The sequence below is a fragment of the Notolepis coatsorum genome (assembly GCF_963971535.1).
Source record: "Notolepis coatsorum genome assembly, chromosome: 16".
Taxonomy (NCBI): domain Eukaryota; kingdom Metazoa; phylum Chordata; class Actinopteri; order Aulopiformes; family Paralepididae; genus Notolepis; species Notolepis coatsorum.
In genome coordinates this window covers 25,804,204-25,813,893 of record NC_140180.1, presented here as the reverse complement: position 1 = coordinate 25,813,893, position 9,690 = coordinate 25,804,204, and the positions used below count along the sequence as shown (strand labels likewise).

Genomic DNA, 9,690 nt, shown 5'->3' with positions numbered 1-9,690 from the left:
CGTATCGCTACAGAAGCAAGCCATTTACATTATTAGACGTAGTAGTGTCATTAGTCATTAGGCTACTTACCCATGCATTGTACTTTTTCTGATGAGAACGTGTTCTTTTGGGGCACCTACTACCAGAGTTGGCCATTATCGGTCTGTGAAACAATTACGCACCCCATAATTGAGTTCACTGTCATTAATACTGATACAATTATATTCTCCCCCCCCCCCCCCCCCCCCCACCTCCAATGTACAGCCCTCACCCACCCACCCAACCCCACCCCACCCACCCAACCTCCTCCAATGTACAGTTTCTACGCCAAATGTATATACACTCTTTTTCTGGACACTTTTGTATCACAAACAGTACTGTATTTGCAAATCTGATATGTCATAAATGTATAGATGTAGCAGTAGGCCTACTGTCTATCTGTATGTCAATGTCATATATGTTATGATGAATTGAAAATGGGGGACCCTGATGTAAACAAGACGAAAGTCTTTCTCTGGTCTGCATTCCCTTAACAATTGTATGTATTGAGCTGTACTGTACTGTACCCATTCTGCAATCTGTTAATAAACTTTTCAATCAATCAATCAAACTCAACATCAAATTATCATAATTGAGGCTACACAGCTTACACTGTGTTTGCAAAGCTTGCCCGTATTGGGAGGGGGGGGGTTAGGTTATCATATTTCACATTTTGCCTAGCTTTCCCTATCAGGCTAAATCAACTCCAACAGCTGTTCCGTGGTGAACAAAACACCGCAGCCCCCCAGGCGACTCCCTCCTTCCCAAACATCTCAAACAAAGACTTTGGGGACTGAAAGTGAAGTGTCTGTCTGTCTGTCTATCTAGCTGTTGCCGCATTTGAATAATGGGTCAGATTTTCCACTGACTGTGGTCAAGAGAGCAAAGGAAATGCACCTGTCACGGTGCATGTTAAGTAGCAGCGGTCCTCCCTCGCCTGTCGGACTGTCGCTGCTACAAACTTTCCTGATCTTCCGGGACGCGACTTGGAGGCTGAAAGTCAACCGCTCTCAGACCGAGGGACGTTAGACACAGAGCGGGGACAGAAAGGCACCTGTGCGCCAGAGCCGCGACAGTAGTCGAGGTGGTGGTAAGTTATTATTACTAATATATTTAGAATTAAGGCTACTTCATTATAAATCATGTTTCGCTGTACTTTTCCAGAAATCGTTTCTCTTCGTTAATCCGTCACCAGAAAAAGCCACATATTAGTCATTGCGGTTGCGGCGAAGTCAACTTTTAAAACGAGTGTCTTTTTAATGTTCTGCAAATTAGTTCTTTGGCCGCTTTGTTAAATTGTACTACTTTGCAAGTTATCTTGTCTGGGGATATTTCTGTTGACATGACACGACACACACTTGGATTGAATAATTAGTGGTGTTTTGTACGAAAATAGTTCAGTTCACAGATTAGATTAATTATAATTTGCATACCGATTACTATTTCTTGTCCACGTACATTTTAATGCATAGCCTCCTATACAATGCAAATGTACCCTGAATATGAAGAGAAGAGGGCAAAGTTGATAATACCCATGTACTAGCCTATTGCTTATGGAATGTTTAGGCATATGGGGTCATTTGCATTTCAGATAATAGCATTTTGATTGACACCATACACTTAAACAATACTTTTAGATTACTTTGACAACCCCCCCCCCCCCCCTAATCTCCTTCTCCACCCTCTGTCTGTTTTTTGTATTTTTTGCTAGTGGAGTAATTTCCTGTTGCTGACGCATGCGCGATTTCCTTGAAGAAGGTTATCTACTTAAACAAGTTGTTCTACAGGTATTGTTGAACTCAAGCGTGAGTCAGTTAGCCTAAACCCTAAAGTGTTCAAACAATGAGGAAACGTTTTTTTTAGTTCCTTTCTTATTCTTTTTTTAAAGAGAAAAGGACATCAAATCTCCCTCGCTCTGTTGAATAACATCTTCCACTGCTTCTTAACATTGCATATTTTTTTTTCTTCCGAGGCTCTGAACTCAAATGGAGCATGAAGTGTCAAATGGGAACATGGCTGACGATGACAAGCTTGATGTCAGGATTAAACAAATTAACTCCACCCGGTTCTGTGTCCTTAGAGGGTGGGAACCCTATGATACGCTGAGCTGCGTGTTGTTTTTGCTGTTCCTTTTCCCTCTCAAAACAACCTTTGACCCTGGGAGAGGCCCTAAGGGAGGCCCTAAGGGATTTTAAATTAGTCAAGCCCTACAGCAGTTAAACATCCTACAGTAGTTCCTATTGGTGATACATTTATAATTTTTTAAATGGCAGCTTTGGCCAAAATGAGTCCCAAGCTTCCCACGTTCTAATTCCATCGACCATATGGCATAGCATGTATTTCCATTAAGGAAATGTACCTCTTCAAATTATAAAAAAAAAGAAATCTACCATGGGAATCAAGTTGGCTGACCTTTCAGCATAGTTGTATCACACTATTGGTTACATTATTGTGCAGAGTTGCCTTAGAAGAATTTCCAAAATCTCTCCAGTGCAAAGTATTGTAGGCAGGTGTCTGCTATGGGATTTATGGTAATCTTGGTTAATGGGTGTTATCCTAGTTAGTGTGCCCCATCTCTGCTTGCTTGCTCATCTCCTTAATTGGCTGTCCCCGCCAGGCTGACGGAACAAGTCTCTCTGCCTGGAGACACTCAGAGGAGGGGAGAAAAGTCACTTCATCATCTACCAGTCCGTCTATGAGGACATAACCCATGTCTCCTTCCATAACTATATCCTCCTCAATGCAGGACCCCTTGTGACTAAGCACTCTTTACTTGTGTAGCAGGGTGGATTATCCCTGCTTCGTGGGAACGGGTGTGCACATGTAACGGGGAAGCCCGTGGGTATGTCCACAGTCACGGAAACAGGTGTGTTGACGAGTGACTGGCAGTGCGGGCTGGTAAATTAAACTCACTTCCCCATAACAGGGTTAACAGACTCATAGGTACGGTAGTTAGGAGTGAATTCACTTCTTAGTGCAGCGGCCTGTGTCGTCGCCCGCGGACACGGGAGCCCCCTGTTCGACCCCCCCTCGGGACATTAACATTTAACATCAAACACAACGCAGACCCAGTATGATCCGTCACAGTGGTGCCCAGTGACCCGGATGTCCTGAGGGGCGTGAGTTTAGGGAGGTGAGTGTAACGGGGAAGCCCGTGGGTATGTCCACAGTCACGGAAACAGGTGTGTTGACGAGTGACTGTGGCAGTGCGGGCTGGTAAATTAAACTCACTTCCCCATATCAGGGTTAACAGACGCATAGGTACGGTAGTTAGGAGTGAATTCACTTCTTAGTGCAGCGGCCTGTGTCGGCAGACGCGGGAGCCCCCTGTTCGACTCCCCCTCGGGACATTAACATTTAACATCAAACACAACGCAGACCCAGTATGATCCGTCACACACAGCCACTGGGTAGCGAGACACAGTAGAGCTCCGTCTGACTGCACCTTCGTCTTTGGGTCTGGAGCGTCAACTGGAGGCCGGCAGTGGGAGTGGATGGGGCCCGGGATTTACCAACCTGGTCTGGTACTCTGGTCTTCCTCTCCCCTCCAGGGCGGTCAGCAGTACTCCCCAACTCGCTCTCACTTCCCCCAATTACTCCTTTAACCCTCCCACACCTAGTGACTGAATTGTAAATAAATAACTTAGTTCCCCCCGCAAGCAGTACCCTCCCTCAGTGACATTAGAAACCTTACAGTAAAAAGGGAAGAGTTGAATAGGAAGGGGTTAATGGTATTAACGTTACCCACACCAAAACAGTTGTTTATAGGCTCAGGAAGGGACACGCACACAGAACCCCATCTAATTCTTTATATTAATTGTACTGTTCAGTTACAAAGATTTAATGGCAATGTTTAAATAGGATGGAATCTTACCATTACCCAAGTTGTAACTCAATACCTTCTAGACACATATATTATACACCAATGTGCTTGACTCATCACCCACGTCTGGGTTAGTACCAGGGATAATACCTCTCTCAGGCTTTAATTATATGGTAAGGATAGTACCTCTCTAAGGCTTTACTTATGGTACCACTGGTCAGTAACCTTCCCGCAGGGGAAGGGTTAATTAGATGGGAAATTATTATTAAAGAACAAACACGTTATCACACTCAAAGGAAATGAAAAAGGTGGGCCCACTTTACCAAAACAAAAGTCCTATACTAATGCCGGCATGTAATGTTTATGGGGTACCTGTAACTGAGGGGTACAATTCCCTGACTGTATTAATAAGTATGGTATCATTAAACCACTACTGTCTTATGTACATTACTACTGGCCATACAGTACACAGGTATATGATATGAACACCTCCACAATAACACGGTTCCACACAAATCTGGGTTATAATAATATTTATTAGCAGCAATGATAGTATAGTACAATACTTTACGTAGAGTCGCGCTTATAAGGCGAAAGAATGTGCGTGAGTAAATCAATAACGTAAGTCCATTATCATATTACGCAGGAGATAATGAATACCACCTGTATCTTAGGAATTATATCTATGGTACACTAGTAAGGCAGCGGGAGATACTGGTAGGGTCCCTCCGGTTGTAGGCCAGCAAGGGGGGAGGATTTGTCGGTAGCAAAGTCTGGATCAACGGGGACTCAATAAGCTCCTGCTACGGGAGACGGTACATTACTCCCTTGATCGGCAGACGAAAGCAGCAGCTATTCTCCGGTATGCAGCTCCGCATTGAAGAAAGCTAGCCAGCCTCGGGCGTCCTAGAGGCGGGCTCGACGATGCTCCTCACAGGGTAAATCCCACACAATTGTGGGTGTAGACGATTCTCCGCTCCATCAGTTACAGGACCAAAGCAAATATAATCCAGCCGAAAAGGGCTATGCAGTCGTCGGGTAGGTTATCCAGTGTACATGTCCACACGGTCCTCGTCTAGGGCTCCTCGGGTGAAGGCGCCAGGGTAAGCTGCCCAGCCTGGATAAGCACACTAGCTGGTACGAGGAAACGTTGGTGATGCTGGTCACTGTAGAACGGTAGCCGCACGATACACTATACATAAATAGACTATTACTGAATTAATAGAATAGGTCGAACTCGACGGTACAGCGTTAAACTCTGATACTTCAGTTATTAATTCGCACGCGGTCTCAATGCTCTATTTGGGGCCAAACAGGCCATACTTCACCGCACGTTGTATCGTGGGTGAGGCTTCACTTGGGTAACTCGAACTACTTCTGTATTCACCTGCGCCATATTTATACGTTAGGCGAACAAACTAGTACCAGCCTTATTCCTGTCTCGTATTCTTGCGCAGAGCCGTTCATGTGCAGGCATGTCTTTGGCGGTGACTTTGAACTAGGCCTTGGGGGTATGGCAGTGGCGCCTAGGGGACCGCTGTCCAATAGGAGAACGAAATATTATGGTCTGTACTAGGTTAAAGGGATATTCCGTGTATATGTACAAAGAATACACAAGGGATATCAGACGATATACAAATATTATGCAATATATATCAATCAATAAATATATATATTCGGTTTAATCTGATCCTTCGTAACAGTACCCCTATGAACCGTAGTTAACAACCTTAGCTTCACCCGTAGGCCGCATCACACTGTGTACTGTGCAATAAGATCCTGAGCACCGAAGCTCTAATGTACTCAACCAAGATGGCGGCCTCGCCGCATCACCACTGTCCGGGTGATAAGATGGCGTCGAACGCTCTCGTCACGGGCGCTAGCAAGCAGGGCTGGAGCAGAGGGAGCAGTAGCGGGCTGAGAGCGCGTGCTGGGTGATGGCGACCTCTGCTGTACGGGACGAACTCCCGTGCTGGGCTGAAGACAGCCGGTGCAGAGCAGATGCAAAACGCCGGTGAAGACCGGTTGTTGACGGCCGGTGCTGGGTCGACGGGCGACAATAATCTGGCCCTACCTTAACTGAAGCTACTCTGTGGGTCCCAAACAGCCCTCCTGCTAGCCGCAACATACAATGACGCAGGGTGCCTCTAAACACCGGTCCTCTTCAAGCCACGCTGGCTGGGCACCTCACTGGAGGGAATATCGTTAACATAAGCCAACACTTGGCTATACCGCGTTTCTTCTAGGATAACTCGTTGTATCACTAGGGTTATTCAGTGGGAACATGCAACACGCTACTACGCTTACATTTCTAGTATAACCCGTAATATACTCAAGTTCAATACGTTCACCCGCGTGATCCACAACGGGGGCTCTGTCTAGACACGACCGACCAGGTCCAAGTCCAATGTCGAAGAGGCTGGCGCGCCTCACTTCCGTTTCCATTGACTTGCTTCTCCTGCTGTGTCTCTCTCGTGCGCTCCGCCTGCCACCGCCGCCCCCTGCTGGTACCGCCAACTAGCCCCACAGGAAGCACTGGGTGGATAGAATATGATTCAGTTCACTGTTTATAATCCATATTCCAGCCGGTGAGAGAAGGAGAAACCTGCGTCATTGTTCGAGGGAATATCAATGGAAACTAGTTAATATGTCTTTGTGCACAAAGGGGAGATAAAAGGCAAGTCAGCACTTCTGAATAATAGCCACATATTCAGGGTGCTACACTTGTATAACACAACTCCTGTTCAGCTTACCACACATGAGGTCAGTGGTTGTCACAGTAGGCTTGCTAAGGGGTGCAGTCAGATGTGTCCTAGTCTCCATAGGCTTATTCTTGCTCTGTGAAATCGTTTGGAAATCTGTCACATTTCTCAAGTTCATTTTTTTAACAATCTAAAGGTGGATTAGTTACAGTATGTAGTTAATCATATGATCAGCCTATACCATCAAACAATTCTTGATAAAGACGAGGCAAGGCTGGACAATACACAGAACATGTAGAGTTATGATGAATCTCGTACAAAACCTAATTATGCCAATATCTGTATGTTAGGTAAATACATTCCTCCAGGACATAGGCTGCCTCTTTTAATGCAACTGCATGTACAACAACCAATCGCATGTAGAGAGTCAACATGATGGAGGGTGTGGTAATCGTCCAGAATTACTATTGAATTTGTTACTAGGGCTGCAACGATTAGTCGACATAATCGACGACGTCGATCATAAAAACTCGTCGACGCCGAATGTTTGCGTCGATGCGTCGTATTAAAAAAAAAAATGAATTTTTTTTTGCACTACCTATCTTTGTGAAAGTGGCTTCTCAGCTCTGGTCCAGCTGAAGACAAAGCAGAGGAACAGATTGGACATTGAGCATGACCTCAGAGTTGCTTTGTCTACCATCACCCCAGACTGAGACTCTTGTCAGGAGCAAACAACATCCCCAGTTATCCCATTAGTTCCCTGGGATGTTAAGCTAAGAAGTCTGCTAAGAAGGATATATTATTTATTATTATTATTATTATTATTATTATTATTATTATTATTATTATTATTATTATTATTATTATTATTATTATTATTATTATTATTATTATTATTTTATTTCATTGTGTTTTTAGTAGGGGTGCACCGATATGAAAATTGGCCACCGATACCGATACCGATTGTTCAACTAACACAATCGGCCGATACCGATACCGATACCGATAATTGTGGCAAAAAATAAGTATTTTTAATTTTTTAATATTTTTTTTAATATTTTTTTTAATTTTTTTAATGAAACTACTGTATATTTGTATGTGTAGGCCTCTTTACTTACTTAAAAAAGGAAACATCAAGAAATATGTTTATGGTATCACTGATCCCTCTCCCAGTATCGTCTGGCGGCCTGCAGAGGGATACTATTTTCTCAACCAGAGCTTTCAACCAATGCAATGGAACCATTCTGGCGGCCTGCAGCGGGATACTATTCTCTCAACCAGAGCTTTCAACCAATGCAATGGAACCATTTTGATTGACAGTCGATTCGGCCAATTACGCCACACCGCTAGCACCCACCTCCTGCTTACCACCAAGCGTTTATTCATTTTTCTACTTCGGGGCATGCCGCCATTGATCTGCTTGTGAGAATGCGAGTCAAACTCAGAACCACAACAAGCTAATAAGTTAGCTGCCCGGCAGTGCCCGCCGACCAGCGCGCTCCACAGGATGGCCAAACGAGACACAATGATTTTACTGCAACAAATGTTATAATAAAACAAAGCCTTTCTATACATTTGTCTGGTTGAAAACTTTATTAACAGATTGCAGAATGTGTAGTTGGGTACGGAATGAGCAACGGAATGTAACCGAGCTATGCACGGCTTGCTTGCTATCTTCGGGTAAATACTATGCTGATGTAATTGAACGTGTAACTAACTATAATAACGTTAATGCCACAAAACGAATGTTTGTGTCATTTTAACAGCAGATACTTTCTTAAATGCCATCCTCCCGACAGAGCGGTGTTGATGGGGAGCTCTGATGGATTCGCTTGGTTGTGTTATTACATTAGCATTGAACAGCTAACCGAAAGCTAGGGTTAACTAATGTTAAAGGTTTAGCCATAACGTTACGTTGGCTAAAGTTGGGGCTATTCTTAATCCAGTAATAATGGCTGCAGACCTGCAAGCAAAGTACAGCAAGTTGGCAAAGGAGTATTCCAACGTAAATCACATTTTCACCAGTAACGTTAGTAATAATCCCCACCACCAAAATTAATATCTACCCAAACCAAAAGCCCTGGGTAGACAAATCCGTCCGTGAGGCTCTGAAAGTGCGCACATCAGCATACAACACCGGGCTGGTGACAGGCAACATGGAAGAACACAAGATGGCAAGATACAACGTCAGGAGAGCAGTAATAGAGGCAAAACGGCGTTACAAGGATAAAGTTGAACTTCAGTTTGAACAGGCTGACTCTAGAGGCATGTGGCAGGGCCGCGTGTACCGGTTCCGCAACAGTAAGTGACTTCCGGGTAGGCCTGATTGGCCCCGACAGGCACGTGACGCGGCAAACTCAGGACGCGCAACGAGGCTGCTGAGAGCTGTCGCGCGGAAATAGGCTGTCTATTGCCATTCTCTAACACAAACTCTAACCTTAACCAGCTCCTTAACAGCGCCTAAACTTAACCGTTCTAACCTTAACCAACTCCGAAACAATGCCTAACCTTAACCTTAACCATGCCTAACCTTAACCATAGAAAGAATATTGCCATTCTCTAACACAAACTCTAACCTTAACCAGCTCCTTAACAGCGCCTAAACTTAACCGTTCTAACCTTAACCAACTCCGAAACAATGCCTAACCTTAACCATAACCATGCCTAACCTTAACCGGCGAAAGAATACACGTTAAAAAAAAAATCACGTTAAAAAAAAAAGATTTGATGGGATTCGAACTCACCAACAACGGACCGCAGGATCGCAGGACCGGTGCTCTGCGAGGTGAGCTATAGCGCCGAATGAGAGACATGGCGTATTTGGACGGTTACGTAATTCCGTAAGGGCTCCGCGGAGCGTGCCGCGCGGCAGAGAAAGTTGCGCGTCACGTGCCTGTCGGGGCCAATCAGGCCTACCCCGGAAGTCACTTACTGTTGCGAAACAGCTACACGCGGCAGGGCCTCAGAACAATGACAGACTACAAAGGAACCCCCCTCAAACTGAACAGTGACATCTCCTTAGCAAATGATCTCAACTCCTTCTATGCGAGGTTTGAGGCTGTGAATAACAACACCAGCCTACAAACCACGGCAATGGGGGGGGGGGGGTCTGCTGATGGAGACTCAGTGTTCAGGGTAACAGAGCA

At 44.9% G+C, this 9,690-nt stretch overlaps 1 protein-coding gene across 1 annotated transcript in view; it reads left to right on the top strand.

The window, feature by feature from the left end:
* Positions 1-801: 801 nt before the first annotated feature.
* sytl4 (synaptotagmin-like 4) overlaps positions 802-9,690 on the top strand; it is a 35,469-nt gene continuing 26,580 nt past the window's right edge. The window contains exon 1 of the mRNA XM_084332465.1: positions 802-1,109. The gene's annotated coding sequence lies outside the window, so the exon portion shown is untranslated. The remainder of the gene's footprint in view (positions 1,110-9,690) is intronic.